Raw genomic sequence first — 26,772 nt, forward strand, 5'->3', positions numbered from 1 at the left:
GCCCCAAAACCATCCTAGCAACGTCCAATCCCCTTCATCCACGTGTATGGATTCGGAGATCTTATGCAACCTCGAGATGGCTTGATAGACAGTTGGAGCATTATCTGGAATAAAAATGCAGCAACTCGAATGGATCACCTTACATACCCCACCTCGATCTGCTAAGATGACATCTAAAACCATACGGTTTTGCAACGTCATAAGTCTCTCCGCCTGGAGTTCTGTGGTGATATTACCAAGGGCACTGGCAGTAATATTAGCTGTCGATTCTACCACTCGAGTCAATTGTCTCAGGTTCCTACTATTGACCATAGGTCCCCAAAACGGGAGGAAACCCTTGAAAAAGTCTCCTGCCTCTTGACCGGCAGTATCCTCTTCGCTAATTATGCCTCGCACAACTCTAATCTTATGATAATCGGCATCTACAGTGAACGTCGGAGGCAACAGATTTGCAATGAAGCATGAGCCCATGAAGTCAGCGGGCAACCATGCATATGCACGATCATAGCAGATAAAGTATGTACCCTTGGCAGCCAGAAACACAGGGGACGAGACCATCGGCAATATGTAATTTTCAGTGCAAGCACTTGCTCCAAGTCGGGCTTGCGATCTTCGGCCACGACCCATGAGACAAAAATTACCAGTGTGGGGTACGACCCATATTGGAGGCGAGCTTTTAAGCTGCTTTTCACTAGTGAACGCACTATATTCACCTCTACTGAGGACCCTATAGGCTTGTACCTCTTCTTCGGGAATAAGCGAAGGATCATAGATATCGCTATCTAAATCCTCTATTGCTATTGACAAAGGTTTCTGATACGAGGTAGGCCCAGAGTAGGGAGAACGTGGTTCTCGAATGGGGTGGAAACCCAGTGCGCTTCGAAACATTGTCTGAAATGCTCGAGCAGACCCTTGGGAGCTATACGGTAACACCAGATATGGAATTCCCTTATCCGTAGTATGTGGCATCAACCCACACACCCAACAATTAGTAGTGTTAACCACTAACTGATGTTGATGAAGGAGCTGAATAAAGGAATTGTTGCGGAATTCTACACGTCTAGCCTGCTCGTGTTCCGGTAACATATGAAAGGAATGGGGAGAAACAGTAGAGGTAAGATTAGGATCAAGAGTAGGAGTAGGTGTAGCAGGTAGGAAGTAAGACATCGTGTAATACACCCCACCCGCCAATAATGCTGAAGCAGTCAAAAACAACACAAACAATTGGAATATAAAACATTTGGTACGGCTGAGTTGCTGCAACTTGAATCGATGAACCTGAGCTGCTTCCAAATCATTCAGCTTCGAAAATGCCATTCCCTACGACCGTCCGCAACGTTTCTTGACGCACTTCGTTCTGTGTAGCAATAGTCAATCCCTAGGAGTTCCCAGGAACCGACGGTCTTTAACCTAGCGTCAAGACCTACTATCCAGAAGGAAGTACGCGCGCGGCCCTACGGCCTTCAATGCACAATATGTATATATGCAAAAACAAAGTCTCTCAGCTGTGGAAGCAAAAAGTATATGGAATGAAGCTCAATATATATACATATATATATACAAAAATAATTACGATAATACAAAAGTTCCAAACTGATCACGGAAAACGGGATAATGCAGTTGACAATACAGCAAAGCAGGATCTTTTATTAGTTCTTAGTACGAGATCGCAGAAAGTATCGGGTTTTCCCAGGACGTGTCTGCTCGTCAAACAAAGGATCCGTTGAAGAGACAGCGTCCTGCTGATCAGTGGATTGTTCTGGTCTTGAGTCTTTCGATGACAATTGTTCAACAGAGTCTTTCTGCTGCGCTGATGATTCTCCAACAGGCTGTGCGTCGCTAAAAGGCACAAACGCTGGCAATGTTTCTGTTTCTGTAGACGCAATGCCTCTCCTTACCCACGGGTCTGCCGGCAAAGGAATGGGGACTCGTTTAGTGTGGGTGGCATGCACCCAATTCTTACGTCCCTCAAGACGAACGGCAGTCCTCGTAGCCAGGAGCACTTGATAGGGTCCGGTGAACCTCGGGTCCAGATTGTTTTTACGTGAAAAGTTTCTTGTCACCACCCAGTCTCCGGGCTGGAGCTGGTGGCCTGGACCCTCCGTCTGCGTCGGCAATGCGTCGTAAACCTGTTGGTGAATTAACCTCAGTTTAGCAGTCAAGTCATGTAGATAATCGATCAACATTGGGTACTCAAGATCAGAGAACATTCCTGGCCTAGGAACCCCCCACACATTCGCAGGACGGCCGAACACTATTTCATAGGGACTAAGCCCTACTCGGGAGTGTACAGTCGCCCTAGTTGACAGCAATGCTAAAGGTAAAGCGTCAGGCCACGAAAGACCAGTCGTAGCCTGAATCTTCGCTAGCTTTAGTTTAAGGGTGCCGTTGTACCCTTCAACCAATCCAGCTGACTGGGGATGATTGGCGCTATGGAATTTCTGATTAATTCCAAGGCCCTTACACACACTCTTCATCACACTACCCACAAACTCGCTTCCGTTATCTGACCTCACGACTCTAGGCATTCCATACCGAGGAAAATATTCCTTCAGTAGGATTTTCGCAGTAGACAAAGCAGTGTTGTCTTTGAGAGGATAGGCCTCGATCCATTGGGAGAATGCGCAAACCACAACTAAGACGTATTTCAAATTATTGCAAAACTGCCAGGAGGAGTTGGGGTTCCTTTGCCAGGATTGTACATCATACACACCATACAATTCTTCACCAGACGTTCAGCACATTTCGTGATACCATCATTCTTCCATACCGGAGACAGCAATTTACAAATACCTTTCACGCTGATATGTGCTAACCCATGCGCCATTGTCACAACGGCCAGCACATATGCATCGGGCAACAACCATCTTTTCTGATCTGACAAATCAATCCAACAACCATTCGCATCCAACTTTCCCGTACTTTCTTTCCACTTCATCTTTTCAGTCTCGGTGGCCTCATTCTGAATTTCTTTCACACTCTCAATAGTGTCCTCACACATACTTGATTCTGCAGGCCACCTAACCGAACTCGTCACATACCTTCGAGTGCTAAGGTTCCGGGCAGTCTCCTTAGCAATTTCGTCTGCAAACGCATTACCACGACCAACATCATCCGTCACCTTACGATGCGCACTACATTTAACAATCGCTACTTGCTTAGGCAACGTCAGTGCATCCAAAAGATCATTCACAAGTTGGCCATGCTGAATCTTCGTACCATGCGACGTCAAGAAACCTCTCTCTCTCCACAATCGTCCAAAACTGTGTGCGACGCCAAATGCATATTGGCTGTCGGTAAACACATTCACACGTTTCCCTTTCGCTAACACACATGCTCTAGTAAGAGCAATCAATTCTGCAGCTTGGGCAGAATTTTGATTCAACCTCGCAGTCTCAACAACAGTATTCAACGTTACAACAGCATAAGCAGTAGTCACATCACCATTCGGCAACTTAAAACATGACCCATCCACATACAAAGTACCATCCGGATCTTCAAATGGGGTGTTTTTAAGGTCCACTCGACCTTTTGTTTCCTCTTCAGTCCTCAAGTAGCAGTCATGTTCTGCTACTTCATCTGACTCTGTGCTAATTGGTAACAAAGTTGCCGGGTTCAGAACATTACAACGTTTGATCTGAATGTGGCTTGCCAAGAGCGTCAATTCGTACCCAGACAACCTCGCACTCGTCAAGTGCTGAGTTTTCGTACGATTCAAAAGAGTATCGACTGCATGCGGAACCATCACCGTAAGCATATTATCCATGACCAATCCTGCTGATTGTCGGATGGAGACCGCAGCTGCCGCTGTTGCTCTCAAGCAACTCGGCAAGGCTCTAGCTACTGGGTCCAAGGTCGAGGAAAAATATGCGCATGGACGTTGCTTACCACCAAAAGGTTGCGTTAAGACACTCAAAGCACAACCTTCCCTCTCGTGAACGTATAATGTAAACGGCTTACTGTAGTCAGGGGTACCCGACACAGGTGCCGAACACAATGAATCACGCAATTCAGAAAAACTTTTCTGACATTCTTCCGTCCATGGTAAAGGAGTTGAAACATCCTTGCACGTAAGAGCCACCAATGGTTTCGCTAGCAGTGAAAAATTAGGAATCCATTGCCTGCAGTACGACGTGATACCTAGAAAGGCACGCACATCTCTTTGGGTTTTTGGCACAGCCATTCGTGCAATCGCTGCAATTCTTTCTGGGGTCAACCTCCTTCCCTCCTTTGACAATAAGTGACCTAGATAGGTTACTTCTTGACAACAATATTGGAGTTTAGAAGGGGACACCTTATGATTCAACTCACAGAGATGTTGCAGCAACGACACCGTAGCAATTTTGCAAATGTCCTGAGTATCAGCAGCCACCAATAAGTCATCGACATATTGGATTAAGGCCGCACCGACCGGCAACCGAAACGCATCCAGTTGACCCTTCAAGGCTTGACTGTAAATCGATGGACTTTCACAGTAGCCCTGAGGAGCGCGTTTAAACCGGAAGCTACGTCCACCGAGAGAGAAACCGAAAAGGTCTCTGCTCTCTTCAGCAATCGGGATGCTGAAAAATGCATTTTTCAAGTCAATCACCGAAAACCACGATGCAGAAGCTGGAATCAGAGTCAGTAGCGCCGTGATGTCAGGCACAACAGGGAATTGAGGAACCACAATTGTATTCACCTCCCGTAAATCGATAACAAAACGATAAACAGGCGGTTTTGAAGGATCAGTACGTTTAAGAATGGGCAGCACAGGGCTGTTGCACACGTTTCCCCGAGTCTCTTCAATGACATCTTTCTCGATCAAATCATAAATGATCGCTAACAATGCTCGTTCACCATCAAGAGAGATACGATACTGGGGAATACGCGGCAATCGCACATTAGATTTCAACTGAACAACATAAGGCGAGATATCAAGGAGGCCCACGTCATTTGGACCTGTCGCCCACAAAGACGCAGGAAGAGAACTCAATTCCGGTGGGAGTTTGTCGAGAGACAAATACATGGGAGAGACAACTCTCTCTCCAAACGTAAGCTGTACTCCCGCAGGAGAACAGTACAAAGTTGCATACAAACGTTTAAGCAAATCCAGGCCCAAAAGATTTTCACCACAACCAGTAGTCAAAATTAACGGAGCCTGAAGCTCACGTGGCCCAATTTGAAGGGGCACAGGGCGCGAAACTGGATTGCTAACGGGGGCGCCAGAGAATCCAACGGAAACATTTGTTAAGCCAGACAAAGGTGCGCCAGGGAGTTTCGAATACTGTATGGAACTTTTCGCTGCACCAGTGTCCAACAGAAAAGGCTCAACGACGCCCGATGTAGCAACTGCGACGTAAGGCCCTCTCTGATCAACCGGAACTGATACCACTCCCTCTCCTTGTCTTTGGCTGTCCTAGTAATTACTGTCGTCAGTTCCCTGATCGACGTAGTAATCGTCCACATTGTACTGCGCAGATCGTCCTTGCGACGATCCACGTTGATCGAAACAATTATTAGAATTAGAGGAGTTATCAGAACGGTCGTTCTGAGCACCACGACCTCTACCACGTGATGCCTGCTGCGAACCACCACGACCCCCTCTAGAGGAGTTACCACTATTACGTTCATTTAAAACAGGACAATTGAATTTAATGTGTCCCTCCTGTCTACAATAAGCACATTGATTGTATCCTAACGATGATCTTTGGGAGGAGGAATCATTACGTGTTTGTGATCGATTCGATTGCGGCTGCGATCTATTCTGCTGGGGTGCATTCTGATTTGAACGCGGAGGATATGCTTGTTGAAGCAATACCTTAGTTTTTAGCTCTTTTGTCTTTTTATCAGCACGGTCGTTCTCTTCTTTCTCTCTATTCTCATAATATTGTGCCGTAGCCAATATCTGAGCTGAAGTAGAAACGGCCCATGCACTTTCTGAATTCCTCAATTTATTGCTCAAATCGGGCAATAAGTTTGAAACAAATTTATCCACAAACAATCTCTGTCCACCCTCGGTACCCATATCCTGTCCACTATGGTCGATGAATGCTTCCTCGAACCTCGTAAAGAAGTCGGAAACACTCTCATCTTTCTTCTGCTTACAGGCTGACAATTTGTCCCAGTTCACCTTCATAGCTGGCATAAGAGTTTTCATTAGCGTAATAATCCTTTGAGGAAGGTCAAGAATCAACTGGTCGGGTTTAGTAGCAGCTACTTGTCCAGCGTCTGCCGCTACAATGGCAGCCCAAGCACCACCTAATTCAGCCGGGTGATTTTCATGTCGAATCTTAGCCCATACCGGTTGCGGTACTACATTGCCAAACAACATATCGATATTGGCAAGATTCATTACCGTAGCATCTACAAGCTGCGATAATTCTTTGTAATACCCTGTAGGATTTTTGCGTGGGTCAGGTAGAGATTGCTTCACCTGTAACACTTCCGAGCGTTTCCATGGAAGATGTATCCATATTCTCTGGAAATGCGCCAATGTCGGAGGATGAGCATTAGGATCAGCTGGTACCCAAACCGGCGGAACTTCACGCATAGGATATTGGCCAGATGCGTCTTGTTGTGGTTCAATATCCTCAACAAACAATGCATGAGGTATCGGAGCGGGGCGAAGAGATAACAACCGCTCAATAGCACGTCGAACATTAGTATCCACTATCAGTCCATGTGAAAACTGGAGCTGAAGCTCAGACAGGGCGGTCAGCACCTCGTCAGGCGCATCAGCCTCTATCTGATCGCGAAGGAACTTACACATTTCATCGAACACGTATCTTTGGGTAGGTATATTAAATTGACAAAATGTTTCGAGTACAACACGGGGCGGATTTCTAAGAGGGTTTACCATCCAACCCATCGCCATATTATATAGCGCAACGCGTTCTCTGTTTCCAGGAAGCTGACTACGTCTCTGAGGACCATCGGAGCTAGCGGACCCATGCACAGGCCCGAGCGAATGAAAGAAACTAGCTGCAAGAGGAGAATTACGAGAACGAGTAGAGGGAGAAGTATAAGATACAGGACTAACAAGTGAAGGAGTAGAAACAGTAGCAACAGCAGGAGTTAACAAAACAGGAGCAGCAGCGGGAGCAGGAGTATGTGGAAGCGGAGGAGCAGTAGGGATAGAAACAGGCAAAGGAGCAGGAACAGTCGGAAGAGCGGGTGCAGGTTGAGGAGCAGGCGGAGGAACAGGCACAGGAAGAACAGGCGGAAGAATAGGTACGGCAGGAACCACAGGAGCTGCAGCTGCGGTACCCTGTACGTACGGAGGCGGCGACTTCATAAGATAAGACATTAAAGGATCCTCAACTGGCTCTTCCTTCTTGTCCGACCCCGTAGGCAGAACGGGATAACATTTATCTACGGTCATACGCTGTAGTCTATCAAACACTTCCTTATCCTTAACCTCCTTATCACGCTGAAACTGCTCTGCTTTCTTCACTATGGTAGCAACATTATCTCGCTGATTTCGTTTAGTCTGTCTGATTTCTTTCTGTCGGGCTTCTTTGCGCCACAACCGAAAGGCATCAAACATGGCCGGCTTTGACTTTCTTTCGAACAATTTAATCTCTAAATTATCTAAGATGGGCGCCTCAAAGCTACCATGAGGTGGCCAGCGAAGGTCGCCGTCCTTCTTCGTATATTTAATCCAGTAATCATTAAAGGTAATCGGACCTAGTCCATGTTTGCTATATAGTTCATAAGTGGGAGTTCCAACCGGAGGTATCGGACACGAGTCCTCCAGTCGGGAATCCGTACCGCAAAGTCTGAAACAACTAAACAAAGTACTGCGACCAGGCATCTTGCACACTAGCCGAGTTTCACAAACTTCAAGGGTTACGGGATCTACCAAGTCCCAGCAAAGAAACAAAAACCCTCGGTTTTTGGCGGCTGCAGTCGTCAAACAACACAACAACAAAACGCTAGCAAAGTGTCACCGACAAAAACACTCACACAGCGTTAACAACAAAAACACTCGCTAAAGTGTCAACAACCAAGAACTCTGGGAGCGACCCACAAATACTTAACTCAAAGATCAATGGCGTCTCCAGGAAGGCCCGTCTGTCGTCTCGCTATACCAAGGTCTACGCCAGGCGCCAAAACAGGTCTACAGTCAGGGCAGCAGTCCGTCGCAGCCGTCAGGAGGCGGGAATCTTCGCGGGAAAAGTCTTCGGGCCACTTATTTCGACAACAGGATCGATGAAGCGGAGTGCACCTTCCCTCGGAGATTTCACACGAAGTTCCTCATGATCGTCGGGCTTGGACCGGTACCACTGATGCAGCCCCACGTTGGGCGCCAACTGAAGGACTGGGTTCTGTAGGACCCAGCGGTGCCAGGGCACAACACCTGAAACCTTCGTGGGTAACCTGCTCCGGCGTACGAATCACAGAGACACGGGACACTTCCTTGGACGTCAAGGATTCAAGGTTTATTTACTGCAGGGAACACATTAGTCACGACAAGCAACACACGTGCAACTTGGGGAGACTGCTTCAAATTGGTTCTGTAGATCGCTCCTTTTATACAGTTTTTACCCATAAGACAACATGGTACACAAAAGTTTACAACCCGGTTCCCACCATTATTCCCCAGAGGGGTCGCTCTGGTCGCTTTCAAACACATGAGGTCCGGATCATAATTGCGGAAACTTTTGGCGGTTCCCAACTGTAAAAACCCATCTTCCCACCATTAGTGCATTCCAATCGGTAATAAACAGATCGAAAATAGGAACAAAGACAGGTGCAGAGGAAGACGGAGACAGTGGGGAGATCGGAAAGAGTGTAAAAGGGGAGGTATCGGGAAACACGAGATACAGGCATCAAAGGGACGTGCCTAATGGGATGCACGGCTGGGACAATAAGTCCGTGCGGCAAGATGAGCCTCGAGCGGCGCCATCTGCCTTACAGTAACATCCCCCTCGTCATAAAGACACTTACAAAGGACATGTGTCTTCCGCAAATATCTTGGGAGTCCCAGGGTCGCGAAGCGGACAGCGTCCGTTCGCTGGCTACTTGAGGGCAAGAAACAAAATGGATGCCGTATCTAAGATGGAACCCGTGGGTACAGATAGAAATACCCACATAACAAATGAACGGTTCAAGTTAGCACAGCGAAACTGCGCACACTTACTAAACTCGTCATTTGCGGTTCTTAGATACCAGACTCGACCATATTCATGCGAGTCGACAGCACCACTTACAATTGTCACGGAACCTCAAGGGGGGCGTTAACTGTATGTTTGTATTCCTGAAACTTAACTGGCTGCTTGATTCAAAATGTCTAAGTAATAATCGCCCAAATTTCTACAAAAGTGCCACTGGCAGAGTTAGTGAATTCAATTGTCCTACTACTTTACTAGTACTACCGTCAGTCTCTCTTCTCCTCCTACTCCATTATTCTTCCTCCCCCAAAATGCTTATCTTACCTGTGATTAGTGTTTGAGAATAGCGCTAGGCACAGGGCTGGCTGCATGGAAAATGGCAATTAAGGTCAGCTATGGAATCCTGGACGAGTAAAATGGCATCGTTGTGATGGTAGTAGTAGTGGTACACAATGGCAGTAGCAGCATATGAAAAAAAGAGGAAATGAGACATTGAGTGGCCTGAGGGGAGCATTAGAACAGTACGATAGTACAGTACACAAGAACAGTGCCATAAATTAAATTGTAGCCTAAGCAATGCTAAAGTATTCAATCAAAAGTTAACTAGTAGTTGCGTGGATTATGGCTACTACATGAACTAGTACTGAAGGACACAGCAGCGTAAGCTTTCGTCACTTGTAGGAGGATGTTGTTGTTGATGAATCCACTTGATGGCGGGCATGAAATTCTGAAATGATTTGCAAATACTCATGGGTGTGTGTCAAGCAGAATAGGAATATACCCGCAGATTCCTTGACCTGCCTTTAAATTGATTTTCTGTTGCTTTGGCCTTATCCTCTCCAGCAAGCGTGTGGAAATATTGGTGTCATTTACTCACACACCTCAATGAAAACCACACAGCCCGGGGGAAAAGGGTTAGGGTTTGAAAAATGGATGGGAATGCGGTTTTTGGGAAAGTTTTTTGGAGAGAGAAAAAAACCCCCACAGCATGGCCAAACAACAAATGAAGAAAAACAAATCTTTGGATACAAACCTCATAGAAGTTCACAACAATACATTATTTAAAAGATAAGGACAAGTGAAGTGGATACTGTAACTGTATGTTGTTGTAGTTGTCCTGGTCAAATTGGGAAGTTGCATGCATCCAGCTATTCCTCTTATTCACGGTACTCCTCCATTCCATCGGGCGCTCCGTCGATCAATCTTGGTGACCACACTGTCTACTGCCTGCCTGGCGGATGCAGAATTGCTTTGGTAAGCCTGAGTTAATATTTTTCCCATTGCACAGGTTAAGTGCCGGCCTGTAATTGTCGGTGGAAAAACAGAAAGGGATATTAAAACACCACAGAAGAAAAATATAAGGTACGGTGTGTAGTGCAAAAATAACACTTTCACTTTCAGAGGCGACAGTATTACATACTTGCATCATTTCTAAACTCTGAGTCTCTGTTTCCAGGATAATTATAGCACACAGCAGACCAGGCGCAGGGCCATGCAGACGGTCAAGGCAGGCACCACTGAGTGAACCAACCTCCATGTAGCATACCTCTACACAGACAGACAAAGCAGATCTAATTTTATACAGCAAGCCACATAGCCACAATTTTACATGAACCGCTGTCTGGACTCTGGCATAACACTACTACACTGGCTCGACCATTCCATACCACGGCTAGACAGACATGTAGTTCTGCTGTGGTTGTTGTTGACTTGTTTCCCTGTTTGCCACTCACGAAATGGCCATAGTTCTTCCGTAAATCGACGATGATGATCCATCAATGCCATTGAGTGACTGTAAAGATATTATGTAACTTTGGTCATCATGACTCATCATCATCATCATGGTGTTGGCAAACTCAATGTTGTTCATGCAGTCACAGTCTACACACAGTGAGTCCAAGGACATTTTCCATATTGAAAAATGCAACGTAGTGGCCCCTGCAGTAGAAGTACAATTTTTATTAAACAAGGTAAACAGAGTACACTTGAGTTACATTTAGTGTGTAAAAGATTAAATAATAATAACAGAACACATAGATAGGATTCACTTCATGCACAACAAACAAACAATAATTGCTTTCATCAGAGCAAGACAGCCAGTGTTGTCCACTGCATGCCATCTCATCATTCATTACCTGTTCCAGTTGTCAGCATCTTATTCTTAAGTGAAGGGCCACAGTGCAACCTCTTCTGTCAATTACAGAAGTAACAGTCAGCATAGTCAGTCATTCCAGTCCCACTTCTTTTGATGGGACTCGTCTACGAAGTGACAGTTTCTTGATTCTGCGTAATCCGGCCATCTGCCTTGAGTGAAATGGATAGGGGGAGTCTGGAGGAGGAGGATAGAGGAGCCTGACTGAGTTGTGGAATGTAGACAGCGGCACCTTCACTATGGAAATAGGACGAAGACAGTGCTGTTTTGTTGTGCTAAAAGTTGCAAATCAAGAAAAGACACACAGAATTAAAGTCAATAAGGACGGAAGAAAAAAAGTATTTCAAGCCTAGTTGTCAGGGAAGTAGAGCTCGTCCTCAAACTGTGAATTGAACATGGAGTAGGTCAGCTAACAGAGAAGAACTTCCGTCACTTAAGTCGGTGTCCTCTTCTTCCTGCATGGATTTGCGTATTTTGTAATCTGGTGGTATGAAGTGCTGATTCATCTTGTTCATTGTTAACTTCTCCACATTTTTGGGCAAGAGGCGGGTCCTTTTTGAAGTGACAATGGCACCAGCAGCACTGAAAACACGTTCAGAAGACACATTTGCGAGTGGGCAAGCCAAATAATTTATAGCCAGCCTGGTGATCAGTGGCCATTGAGGCCTTTTCCCATACCAATACACCAATGGGTTATGATCAATGAAGACCTCTTTTGGGTCATCCAGATAGGCCTGCACCATCCCCTCAAGGTCCTCCAGGGGTGCTCCGCTTTGCATACCATCTGTTGTCTTTGCATCAACACTGGAACGAGCAAACCCTTGATGAGTTATCCAATCCACTTCCGGCAATATTATGGCAGGGCCTGGTGCAGGTGATGATCCGGTTGCTGGTGTCTTTAACGGCTCTGAGGGAAAGTGACTGCCTTCGGCCACAGAAGTGGACCTTGACGCGGGATGGCCTGCAGTAGTACTTGTGGTGGTTCCTTCAATTTCCTATTGCTCTTTATCAAACCGAGTGGCTGACAGAGCTAGCCAATGTTTGTACTTTGAAACATCTTCTTCAGAAAAAGGAATTAATGCATTGCTGGCCAGTGCCTTTTTGTACCGTGGATCCAGAATATTGGCATAAATGTAATATTGTCGTGAATGTATGCCTTTAAGCCTTACATTGTCAACTAGACGGCTTATTAAGCTCTCCACCAACAGACCTCAAAAGGACGAAGCCTGTCTCTCAGGCTTTTAACTAGGTCCCATTCCACCACCTCTGGCTTCATGTCTTTCATAACAGCAGCCCGTGCGTTAAAGACATACTCATTGATTACCAAGTACTGCTCAAACAGACGCTCAAGCATGTAGAAGGTTGAGTTCCAATGTGTTACCACCTCCTGGATGAGTGCTCTGACTGGCACTCTACGGTTACGTTGAATGATCCTCAGCTGCTTCTGGGACTCCTAATAGTGGCTGAAATGTGTGCAGATTCTTCGGCAGGTGGTCAGTAACTTGCTGACTGTGTTTTCTTTTTTCAAGAAATCTTGAACAATAATGTTAATGCTGTGTGCCAAACACGGCACTCTGAAATAGCCACCATCATTCATGGCATTAACTATATTACTACCATTATCCGTGGAAACATAACCAATCATGCGCCTTCTAGGCAGCAGCCATTTAAAGACTTTACTGTTAAACTCCTCCAAAATGTTTACTGCAGTATGAGATTTCTCCATGGCAAACATGGCTACTGTTGCATGTTTCCGAGTAGCTTGAAAAATTGTGACACTGTCAACTCCTGCAGCTATCTTATCTCTAACCCCCGCAAAAGAGACCCAGTGTGCAGTGATGCACATGGCACATGTAATCAACAGCTTGGCAACTGGTCCACATGTCTGTGGTCAGGTGGATAGTGTGAACAGCACTCTTCTGCAAAGCTGCCCCAATCACTTCCTGTACATCTTCAAGTAGTGCTGGAACCGCAACTCTGGCAAAATAGGACCGGCTAGGAACCTTCCATTTAGGGCAGACTGTTGCCACAAATTCTAGAAAACCCACCCCTTCCACAAAAGAAAAATGAGAAGGTCCAGCGCTAGCATTTTAGCCAGCATTGCATTATACAGACGTGCCGTTGGGTGGTTGAGTTCAAATGGCGCCTCTGACCAAAACATGGTTTTAATGGTGGTCTGGACTATTTTCATATATGATGATGATGATCCAGACTTCTTCAACCCAGTTAGGCTCATTAATGTACTTTTTCGCATTGGTGTCTTTACCAGACTCTTACTGTGCCTCATAGATGTTGCTGGGGTTGAGGGTGTGGGCGCTACCACTGCAGTGCTGCTGCCAGGGGTACTGTGTGTTCCAGAAAAAATGTCTGTCGCTTCTTCACCTCTCCCCTCCACGATCAGCCCCTCGTCATCATCAGATTCAATATCAATGGATACATTTGGATTTGTTGTATTTTTGGCTTCCCAGATCTTACTTAGGCGCCTCCCACTGGATAATGTGGTGTTTTTTGAGATTACCTCTCTTGCCTCCGGTACCATAGTTGGTACCAAGCTTACCCAGACAAATATTTTGGGTCTTTTGGGTCTGGAGCACATAGCGCCGGGACACTCCTTTGGAGTAGCCGTTGCGCTATACAAGACTCATATATAACATATATATAACTAGGTTTTCCACCTTTTTGCTAATACTAAAGAAGTCCCAAGCTGGGGAGAGAGATTTCTAGTGCTGGTGGTGGAGGTGCTACTTTCAATGCCTGATGAAGTTGAGGATGGGCATGGCCGAATTTGACTCTGTTGTGCACTTACAGTTACAGCACCACTACTTGAGGTAATGGAGGTCGAGCTGAATGGAGGTCGCATCCGGCCCTTCTGAAGAGAAAATATGACAGCTGTACGTCGTGTTGGTGTAGTAGTTACCTGTGTTGGTGGTGGTACCAGTGCCACGCCGCCCACATCCCGCACAGCAGCATTTTGGGATAGGGTAAAAATGTCTGTCTGCTGCATCCCCGCTGGGGCTGGAGTGACAACTCTGATGACTGTGTCGTCATCGCCAGACTCTTCATCAGCAGCAGAATACACCACTTCTACTGCTTCTTCGTTATCACCCATAAGTGGAAGTCTTGCGGGAACCTTCCTTTTACCTAGCTTTGTTGGCTCATGGCGTGCCTCCCTCTCAGACTGAATTGGTGGGTGCCAATCAAGATCTAGATCATAAAAAGGAAGGGGGCTTGAAGAAGAACTTGTACTAGCCCTCCTTTTCCTTGCTGGGGATCTGGAAGACAATGGATCATCAGGACTCAGAGTGGCTTGCTCGGCTGATATGTCCGCATGAATCTCGATTTCCTCATGTGCCACTACTTCTGGAAGAACAAGCATTGTGGGGAGTTGCGCCTCTCCTTGCGCCTCTCCTTGTGCCTTTCCTTGCGCCTTTCCTTGCAACTCTCCTTGCAACTCTCCTTGCAACTCTCCTTACAACTCTCTTTGCAACTCTCCTTGCAACTCTCCTTGCAACTCTCCTTGCACCTTTCCTAGCAACTTTCCTTGCGACTCTCCTTGCGACTCTCCTTGCGCCTCTCCTCGCGACTCTCCTTGCGACTCTCCTTGTTGAACATGTGGTTGAACACTCATCAGATGAGTTACACTCTGCGTTGATTGGATGCTAGGTTGCGATGAGTCAACGCCAACATCACTGCTCGATGGTGAAAGAACAATTCAAGTGGCTGCCTCTGTGGCATTCATGGGCTTGGGCCCAACTTGGTGTGGTGGCACTGAGACCAATGAAGCGGAGGTCCTGCTCCCAGCTTGGGCCCCGGCGGCAGACACCGCTGCTGCAGGCGTAGTTTATTTTTTCCCCAAAAAAGTGTCGGTTGGCACACCAGTCTCCTTGGTATGTGGCACCACTTGCTTCTTCTGCTCCTTCTTACTGGCAGTGGCACTGGCAACTTTCTTGGTAGAGGAGCTACGGCTACCTTTCTTTGGGCCCATCTTCTTCAGATGTCAGAAGAACAGCAGGACGCAGTTGCACGAGTTGCAGAGTTGTTTGTGGCCACGTGATGTCACGTGACATTGTGCACACATCTCAGCAGGACTTCTTCCTGGCACTACAACAAGTGATGAATGATGATGAGGATGATTCTGGTTCTCACTTCTGTCTTTGTGCACCTAGAAGCAGAGAAACCAGAGGAACATCAGTTAAATAAATGTTGCATATGTCGTGCTTCAATTAATACTATTGCAACTAGGCATTTTATTATTATTAACACAACACACCCACAAACGGAGAGACCTGAAATAAAAATTGCAATTCTAATCAAAAATGGATGTTTAGATTAATAGAAGAGAGACCACACAGAGAGAGTTGTTTCATGCACCTATTCATAACCCTAGGCCTACTGGCCCGCAAGCTTGCCGGCCTATGGCAAAAAACTGCCTGGTCTCAATATCCCCCCACCCACCCACATGGCCAGGCCCTGGACCAGGCCTCAAAATGGCCCCCATCCACATGGCCAGGCCCTGGACCAGGCCCCAACAACATCCAAAAAATCGAAATACACACAAAAATCACCCCAATCCAATGCCATCCATGCCCTAAATGATGTTTAAATTCAAGAAACCTCGCAGATAGACTTGGTCCATGCACCACTGAGTACCCCTGGGCATAATGGATGAAAGTAAGGCAGACTGTATGCAGGCCTATGGCACAAAGCACATTGCTGGGGCTTCAAAATGGCCCCTAGACCCCACCCACATGGCCAGGCCCTGGACCGGGCCTCAAAATGGCCCCCAACCACATGGCCAGGCCCTGGACCAGGCCCCAACAACACCCAAAAAATCGAAATACACACAAAAATCACCTCAATCCAATGCCATCCATGCCCTAAATGATGTTTAAATTCAAGAGACCCCACAGAAAGACTTGGTCCATGCACCACTGAGTACCCCTTGGCATAACAGATGAAATCAAGGCAGACTAGGTGTAGGCCTATGGCACAAAGCACACTGCCTGGCTTCCTTCAAAATGGCCCCTAGACCCCCACCCACATGGCCAGGCCCTGGACCAGGCCTCAAAATGGCCCCCACCCACATGGCCAGGACCTGGAACAGGCCCCAACACCCAAAAAATCTAAATACACACAAAAATCACCTCAATCCATTGCCATTCATGCCCTAAATGATGTTTAAATTCAAGAGACCCCACAGAAAGACTCAGTCCTTGCACTACTGAGTACCCCTGGGCATAACAGATGGAAGCAAGGCAGACTGGGTGTAGGCCTATGGCACAAACCACACTGCCTGGCTTCAAAATGGCCCCTAGACCCCTACCCACATGGCCAGACCCTGGACCAGGCATCAAAATGGCCCCCACCCACATGGCCAGGCCCTGAACCAGGCCCCAACAACACCCAAAAAATCAAAATACACACAACTACCCCTGGGGCCTACTGGCTAGTGTGGCTTTCTTAAACACGCACCCCAAAATAAAAAAAAACTTCCACATATAACAGTGAGCTACTCAATAACATGCCATAAATGATATTTAAGTTCAACAAAACTCACAGGAACAGTTTATCATGCACCCATGACTAACCCTGGGCCTAGTGGATATTGTGGGTACCCACAATATATATATATTTTTTTAAGTTGTGAAAAAGTTTATAAATTGTAGTTGCAGCAACTGCAATGCCCCAAACAAACAACACCAACTTGATCCCAAAAAAAGTCCTCAAATACAAATATCCAGCAGCAGCCACAAAGAGTAATCCTTCCAGCTCCAGATCCAAATGAAAAGTGACCAGGACATGGACAAAGCACTGGGAGGAGCCTGCTGGACAGGAACAGGAAGTTGGAGACTGTGGGGCACTTACTTCCTCCCACCCCACCCAAAAATGGACTCCTTGCACAAAAAAATGCAGCCAAATGTCAATCTGAGGAGTTATTCTGATCAAAATCATCATTTTCAGGAGGTTTATGCTGCCATCGATAGATTTCTTGTGCAGAATTGCAATTTGTGCAATTTCGGGAAAGCGAGCTGTTCAAATCTCCCACCGGATGTCAGCTGCGCATCGCATCTACGTCTTCGCAATTGTTTTCTCTCGCGGTGCGTGCTCGCGGGCCACATATTCGTGTTCAACAAGTCTCGCAGTGCAAGATAGCGGGACGCTATGATGTAGTCGCGGTCGAAAAGTCTTGCGCGATCACGCAGCAAGTTCAAAAATGGCGCAGCGCACGCAAACCGGGAGGAAAACAACTCGGCGAACTCAGAATCATGGTAAGTCAATGCCGCTCGCGCAAGATTGTATTTTTGAAGCGCGACCAAGCAAAAAAAGGTCTGCTTTAGACAAGGTTGTCTCCACCTCCTGCTGGGAATCTGAACCGGATAGGACCAAACTGGTTTGGACTAATCATAGACACTCTCTGCCTGTGAGAACAAAGGAATTTTGAGTATAAATATTGGGGCCCAGACCCCAGAACTTTAGAACTCACGGGAATCAAGGATCCTGCCAAGAAGAAGAGCTGGAAGAGCAGCCAGGTGGAGTACCTCCCCTTTGCTGGGTTACTTCTTTGCTGGGTTGGCCTGCTGTTACTGCTTCTTCCTTTGGGCAGTGAAAGGACTGGACTGAACTTTCTTTACTTGTGCTGAGTATCACCAAGGGATTGAAGCAGAGCTTACCTCCTATTGTGAAGTCTCAGGGACCGCAAAGACTTGACCAACCTCTGGATACCGCTTCTGGAACCGCTGTTTCAGTTGCCACAGAGAAGGGAAAAGCAACCGACTCCGTCACCAACTGCGTCGCTGGTTCTGTGTCCTGATGGCACTGCAGAGGGCACCATTTGCATCTCGCACTGCATCCCTTGTCTCACTGACGATGATCAACGCCACAGAGCTGCTGCTTGCACCATGACCTGTGGGCACCGCACTTCCGCCCCACTTTGCTTTGCCATCCTGGTCTCACAGCAGCTGTCACTGTTGCTAACTTCGACACCCGTGACTTCATTGTGGCTGGGGCACGGCTCGTAAGTTTCACGATGCACCGCCACGTCCCACACAGGTATCTGGGCAGACCAACGCTAACCGGCTCTGTCCCTGCACCACAACTTGTCAGCACATTATCGAGCACCACCTCACCCTGCACGTAAGCCTTGGTCTCACTGACACAGTCTGGACAATTGTCACTGAGCCGCTGCCTGCACTGCATCATGAGGGCACTGCACCCTGCACAGCTTGCATTTTGCAACGCAACGTCAACGGTTGCCATTACCGGTTCACACCAATGTGCTTGCCTCAACAAGAAAAGTACTGTTCACGAGTCTGTCCACGCTTTTGCTGGCCCGTACCGACGCAGTTGGGTGGAACTGTCAGATTCTGTTGTTTTCAGCATCGCGGTAGCCCCGGACAGAGCTACTGACTTGTAAGAACTGTGTTTTTGAGAAGTTTCTGCAATTTCAAGGATATGTTGGAAAGTATATATTTTTAAGTTTTGTATGTTGGATTTTTATAGTTTTGGTTTTGTTTTGGATATATCAAAATATTGGATAATTTTTCAAAACTCGAGTGGTGTCCTTTTGTAGTGTTTTCACTTTGTTACTGTTGGTTATGTGCAAATACTTTACACAATGCCTCTGAGATAAGCCTAGTTGTTCGTGCGAAGCTACCAAGGGGGTGAGCAGGGGTTATTTTAGGAGTGTACCTCCCTTATCCTGACTACTTGGACAAAGGTACCTACCTCTGCCAACTTGAGAGCCCCATTTCCAACAAGACCATTTTAGAGAGTCTCTTGAAACCTAACCAAACACTTTGAGGGGTCTCTGGACAGTTTTCACTAGGCTGCCACCACCAGACATATTTCTGATGTCATGGGGTGAGAGCAGACAAAAACAATACCTGCTCTGGGCGGGGGGTGTCACAACTCCTGCAGGCCAGGGTGGCCTTCCCGGGAGGGAAGCTTAAAAGGCAAAGCCACCTTTGAAATACAACCCAGGAACCTCCAGATATTGGGGAGGGCAAGCTCCCTCTCCTGCATCACTTTTGGAGGGAGGAAAGTAGAAAATATTAGTTAGATGAGGAGGAGGATCTCCCCACAGCCTCCACCAACCCTAGGGCGGGGCAGGTGAGGTGAACACCTCTACTGAAATTCCACCATCTTGAGATGGTGAGAAAACCTCCAATAAGGGCTAGAGTAGTGCCTCTTCCCTCAGGAAGTGGTCACTAGAGTGTGTAGACACCCTAAAAGGTAAGTAGCCCTTGACATCTACCTGTAACCCCTTGTAATGCCCCTGAACTCAGTATTTAGGTGGCTCCCTGAGACCTGAACCTCAAATTCATTGGACCAAAGAAGACAGAACAAAAGAAGATCTGCTACGTGAGAACAGCCCTGCTGGAGAAAGAAAATGTTCCAAACCCTGCCAGCTGCAGGAAGGACTCAGTAATCGCTGCTGCTGTGTTGTTATGTACCATGAAAGGACTCAAAGAACCCCAGAGCACCTCCAGCCTGTGCAAAATTGGCAAGAAGCAACCTTGGAGTGAAGGTATCACTCCCCTGCACATCACAGGCACTGATTTCATGAAGTCTGGTTTGTCGACTTGCTGCTTCCTGACGACCTCAACAAGGCACTGATACTAAAAGAGGTACAACAACTCCAGATGGTCAGCTCTCCTTCTCCACCAAGTTTGGAGGCACCAGGACCTATGTATGGAGCCACATCATTCCAATCCCAGGGGCATTGAACCCCCAATGGTAAAAGCTAAGAAGAAGAGTCCACTCCAGACTCCCAAAGCACCATAGGAAACACCTATTGAGTGATGTTGAGGCATCCAAGATCCACTTCCTGAGTGGTCCCGCTGTCCCGAGATCACCTCTCCAAGTTACCTGCTCTTGACTGGCGAGGACCCTAAAGACACACAACGCCCGGGTGACAAGTTCACTCTGTACCCAGCCCCACCTGCCCCAGCACCAACTAACCAGCTCTGCTACCATGGTCCCCAGGCCCATGTGACAACCTCTCTCCAAGAAAGTCCACTGGAGTTACCTGTAAGTCCACCTGTGCAGTGCATTTTCAAGAGGCCCCTTTGGTCTTTGCGCACCAGTTTACAAGATCTTCAGCCTACTGTTCCCTCCTGAATCAGGATGCTCCAAAACTTCTCCTGCTGGAACTTTGGACCTAGTGCTGACATTGACCTGAAACGAGAAGGTGAACTTTGTGAAAGTATTGCCTTATTTTATGTGCATTTTCCGCCTTTACCCCATTGATTCCTATTGTGCGTAATTGCACACCAAAGTGATATATTATCCGAACTTTGAAAATCGTATCTCTGAAAGTACTTATCCTAGAACTGTGTTCTTGGTCTTAAAAAATACATACAAATCGACTTTATTTTTACAAATTGGCCCTGAATTTATTCTTGCGTGTGTGTCTCATTACTGCCTCTGTAAATACAACAAATAATTAGTCCTACCCTCTGATACGCCTAACTGCTCACCCACACTACTACAAAAAGAGCATTAGAATGATCTGCTTATACCTCTGTGTACCATTTGGGTATCCTCTGAACTCTCTGCACAGTATACTTCTTTTTAGTACAATATATAGAGAGCCAGCTTCCTGCATCACTGGTTGTAATAAAATAGTTCTGTTTTTTTTTAGGCTAATGTGCTACAAACTCCTTGCTGCAAGTATTGAAACAAGTATTAAAAGTCTGTCTCATCAGTATGTTTGTACCAATAATGTTCCAGATCAAGGCTGCATTTGTTTCCTGACACCACGCTCTCTAACTGCATGCTTTCAGACATTCAGGATGAGGTACCACCTTCTGACGCTCGATCAAAAATACTTATGGCTAATTGAGATTTATCTTTGTATATATAGGCATGATTTTAATTAATCGAATAATGTATGAATTGACTTGACTTGATATATAGGCATGTTTTGGGAACTCGTAATGAACACTGCAATTAACTGATACAGCTTTTGATTCAGGAATATCAAGAACTTTGTGTTATTTAACATAAGGAAGTATAATTATGGACGTTGCTCTCTTAATGGAAACACCCAGCATTTTCTTGTTTGAAATGTAAAAACAGTTCTTCGCAGTGGTGTAACATTAGCCCCTGTAGTGCAGGGGGCCCGGGCTCCAGTGGGCCCCCTCCAGCACTGTGCATGGGCGGGCCTGAGAGCTCCTAACTGGGTCCACAGCATGGGGGCCCTTCCACATGTTTCGTTATGCCACTGGTTCTTTGTGAGAGTAGAACTAAGATTTGTTGACTAACCTTTTTCCTACCAGGTCTCCTTCCCTGCAGTACCCACTCTAAGTTCCCTTCCCCCCATTTGGCCACATCGATTCTTTGGTGAAATATAAAACCCAGAGTTGTTGATGCCAGAAGGACTGCATCTTGAGAACATTGCTTCCAAGGAGCCAAGCCGGACATAATGTAAGCTTCCCTGAAATGTGTGCATCCTGAAACAATTTAACTTTCCTTATAGAAAAAATAGGTACATAAATGCAACCACAGTCCACGATTTGCGAACACTCATATCGAGGGGTACAGCTATTGTTAATGCAGAAGGTAGGTACAGCGCACAGGTCCCAGTGGCCCACTGCATTCTGATTATGCCTGTGTTTACAATCCAAAAGGGGCATATTTTTCTATTTTACCCTATTTTCTCCTATTTGTTTAACTGTTCTTATGAGTAACCTCCTGAATCTTTCGTGAGGAAAGCGGACTTGCTCATAATTCAGGTGAGGTTTTACACTCAGCTTTGAGAGGCACCAGTAGTGGAAATGGGTGTTGCCATTAGTTTTTGTGGCACCTGCACTGATTTCTTTTTTCACACATTTTGCATTGGATGAGACCTAAAAAGATTTGGTGGACACCAGCAGCAAAGAAGGTTGTAAATGAAAGGTAATCAGGGCAGAAATATGATGGTTATTAATCTGATACCAGGGCCCAGATTTACTAACATTTTGTGTTGTAATTGCTTCACTTTTTAATGCAGCCAGACAAAAAATGTATTTCCCGGATTTACTAAGCTACGAAAAGCCGAGTTAAAAAAAGTTACGTAACACAATCCTTAGTGCTGCCTTGCATTACTGTGCATCTGGGAGGCATTCCTTGAATGAAGCTTGGGCGTTCCCATACATCCACCTATGGATTTTGATGTAAACCAGATTTATTGAAAGGCAGTAAATCTGGGTGGACGTACCCGAGGCTGGCGAAATATCTTAATTTCTCCATGTTACTTCCTCATTCTATGAGTGCTGCATTCTGAAGCCCACATACAAAGGTTGTCTTTAAGATTTGTTTTTGTGCTTGAAGATATATATTCCTACTCAAAACAATCTTGCCTGTAATGCAAACATCCTTGCACCACTGTGCATGGGTGCCTGCATTGGGGCTGGGCTGCCTGAAGTGCACCAGCACTATGAGGGAGCAGAAATGTGCAATATTTCAGCAGATATGGAGCATTTCTGCTTGCTCGCTCTCATTCACGCAATTCTGTGCAGAGCAGTAGGTTGTGTTGCTGAGCTACGTTGTGTGAAAGAATGTAAATCTGGCCCTAAATACCAACAGAACTGTTTTGAAAAAGGAGCAAATCTTGAACTTTTCAACCACTGTGAGCAGAAAACATTGCTGTTAAGAGAAGCAATGGAGCAGCCAGAAAAATTAAGCACCACCACTTTTTACCATATTACGAACAAGTGAAGTGACTGAGCCCCACAACTGTTTGGTTGCTTCTCTGAGAATCCTGAAAATGGTATGGCCAAAAGATGATTTTCTTACCTTAATTCTCAATACATTGAGGCATCCATCCTTCTTTCCACCCCTTCAGTCTCTCCACCCTCTTCCTTCTCATCCTTCCTTCTCTCCATCATCCATACTTCCTCTCCAGTCTTCTCTCTGTTAATCGATTTTTACCCCTCATCAGTCATCCATTCATTTTTGCATAAATCAATCAATCAATCAATCAATCAATCAAGGAATTTGTAGAGCGTGCTACTCACCCGTTAGGGTCTCAAGGCGCTGAGGGGGGTCACTACTGCTCGAACAACCAGGTCTTGAGTTGCTTCCTGAAGGCAAGATGGTCCTTTGTCAGCCAGAGGTGGGTGGGGAGGGAGTTCCATGCCTTGGCTGCCAGGTAGGAGAAGGATCTTTTTTGCGAATGCGTGGGACTGTGGCGAGGGTGAGGCTGGCGGAGCAGAGCTGGTGGGTAGGCATGCAGAATGCGAGGCGGCTGTCCTAGTAATTACTGTCGTCAGTTCCCTGATCGACGTAGTAATCGTCCACATTGTACTGCGCAGATCGTCCTTGCGACGATCCACGTTGATCGAAACAATTATTAGAATTAGAGGAGTTATCAGAACGGTCGTTCTGAGCACCACGACCTCTACCACGTGATGCCTGCTGCGAACCACCACGACCCCCTCTAGAGGAGTTACCACTATTACGTTCATTTAAAACAGGACAATTGAATTTAATGTGTCCCTCCTGTCTACAATAAGCACATTGATTGTATCCTAACGATGATCTTTGGGAGGAGGAATCATTACGTGTTTGTGATCGATTCGATTGCGGCTGCGATCTATTCTGCTGGGGTGCATTCTGATTTGAACGCGGAGGATATGCTTGTTGAAGCAATACCTTAGTTTTTAGCTCTTTTGTCTTTTTATCAGCACGGTCGTTCTCTTCTTTCTCTCTATTCTCATAATATTGTGCCGTAGCCAATATCTGAGCTGAAGTAGAAACGGCCCATGCACTTTCTGAATTCCTCAATTTATTGCTCAAATCGGGCAATAAGTTTGAAACAAATTTATCCACAAACAATCTCTGTCCACCCTCGGTACCCATATCCTGTCCACTATGGTCGATGAATGCTTCCTCGAACCTCGTAAAGAAGTCGGAAACACTCTCATCTTTCTTCTGCTTACAGGCTGACAATTTGTCCCAGTTCACCTTCATAGCTGGCATAAGAGTTTTCATTAGCGTAATAATCCTTTGAGGAAGGTCAAGAATCAACTGGTCGGGTTTAGTAGCAGCTACTTGTCCAGCGTCTGCCGCTACAATGGCAGCCCAAGCACCACCTAATTCAGCCGGGTGATTTTCATGTCGAATCTTAGCCCATACCGGTTGCGGTACTACATTGCCAAACAACATATCGATATTGGCAAGATTCATTACCGTAGCATCTACAAGCTGCGATAATTCTTTGTAATACCCTGTAGGATTTTTGCGTGGGTCAGGTAGAGATTGCTTCACCTGTAACACTTCCGAGCGTTTCCATGGAAGATGTATCCATATTCTCTGGAAATGCGCCAATGTCGGAGGATGAGCATTAGGATCAGCTGGTACCCAAACCGGCGGAACTTCACGCATAGGATATTGGCCAGATGCGTCTTGTTGTGGTTCAATATCCTCAACAAACAATGCATGAGGTATCGGAGCGGGGCGAAGAGATAACAACCACTCAATAGCACGTCGAACATTAGTATCCACTATCAGTCCATGTGAAAACTGGAGCTGAAGCTCAGACAGGGCGGTCAGCACCTCGTCAGGCGCATCAGCCTCTATCTGATCGCGAAGGAACTTACACATTTCATCGAACACGTATCTTTGGGTAGGTATATTAAATTGACAAAATGTTTCGAGTACAACACGGGGCGGATTTCTAAGAGGGTTTACCATCCAACCCATCGCCATATTATATAGCGCAACGCGTTCTCTGTTTCCAGGAAGCTGACTACGTCTCTGAGGACCATCGGAGCTAGCGGACCCATGCACAGGCCCGAGCGAATGAAAGAAACTAGCTGCAAGAGGAGAATTACGAGAACGAGTAGAGGGAGAAGTATAAGATACAGGACTAACAAGTGAAGGAGTAGAAACAGTAGCAACAGCAGGAGTTAACAAAACAGGAGCAGCAGCGGGAGCAGGAGTATGTGGAAGCGGAGGAGCAGTAGGGATAGAAACAGGCAAAGGAGCAGGAACAGTCGGAAGAGCGGGTGCAGGTTGAGGAGCAGGCGGAGGAACAGGCACAGGAAGAACAGGCGGAAGAATAGGTACGGCAGGAACCACAGGAGCTGCAGCTGCGGTACCCTGTACGTACGGAGGCGGCGACTTCATAAGATAAGACATTAAAGGATCCTCAACTGGCTCTTCCTTCTTGTCCGACCCCGTAGGCAGAACGGGATAACATTTATCTACGGTCATACGCTGTAGTCTATCAAACACTTCCTTATCCTTAACCTCCTTATCACGCTGAAACTGCTCTGCTTTCTTCACTATGGTAGCAACATTATCTCGCTGATTTCGTTTAGTCTGTCTGATTTCTTTCTGTCGGGCTTCTTTGCGCCACAACCGAAAGGCATCAAACATGGCCGGCCTTGACTTTCTTTCGAACAATTTAATCTCTAAATTATCTAAGATGGGCGCCTCAAAGCTACCATGAGGTGGCCAGCGAAGGTCGCCGTCCTTCTTCGTATATTTAATCCAGTAATCATTAAAGGTAATCGGACCTAGTCCATGTTTGCTATATAGTTCATAAGTGGGAGTTCCAACCGGAGGTATCGGACACGAGTCCTCCAGTCGGGAATCCGTACCGCAAAGTCTGAAACAACTAAACAAAGTACTGCGACCAGGCATCTTGCACACTAGCCGAGTTTCACAAACTTCAAGGGTTACGGGATCTACCAAGTCCCAGCAAAGAAACAAAAACCCTCGGTTTTTGGCGGCTGCAGTCGTCAAACAACACAACAACAAAACGCTAGCAAAGTGTCACCGACAAAAACACTCACACAGCGTTAACAACAAAAACACTCGCTAAAGTGTCAACAACCAAGAACTCTGGGAGCGACCCACAAATACTTAACTCAAAGATCAATGGCGTCTCCAGGAAGGCCCGTCTGTCGTCTCGCTATACCAAGGTCTACGCCAGGCGCCAAAACAGGTCTACAGTCAGGGCAGCAGTCCGTCGCAGCCGTCAGGAGGCGGGAATCTTCGCGGGAAAAGTCTTCGGGCCACTTATTTCGACAACAGGATCGATGAAGCGGAGTGCACCTTCCCTCGGAGATTTCACACGAAGTTCCTCATGATCGTCGGGCTTGGACCGGTACCACTGATGCAGCCCCACGTTGGGCGCCAACTGAAGGACTGGGTTCTGTAGGACCCAGCGGTGCCAGGGCACAACACCTGAAACCTTCGTGGGTAACCTGCTCCGGCGTACGAATCACAGAGACACGGGACACTTCCTTGGACGTCAAGGATTCAAGGTTTATTTACTGCAGGGAACACATTAGTCACGACAAGCAACACACGTGCAACTTGGGGAGACTGCTTCAAATTGGTTCTGTAGATCGCTCCTTTTATACAGTTTTTACCCATAAGACAACATGGTACACAAAAGTTTACAACCCGGTTCCCACCATTATTCCCCAGAGGGGTCGCTCTGGTCGCTTTCAAACACATGAGGTCCGGATCATAATTGCGGAAACTTTTGGCGGTTCCCAACTGTAAAAACCCATCTTCCCACCATTAGTG

Source organism: Lissotriton vulgaris, chromosome 1_1 (assembly GCF_964263255.1).
Source record: "Lissotriton vulgaris chromosome 1_1, aLisVul1.2, whole genome shotgun sequence".
NCBI lineage: Eukaryota > Metazoa > Chordata > Amphibia > Caudata > Salamandridae > Lissotriton > Lissotriton vulgaris.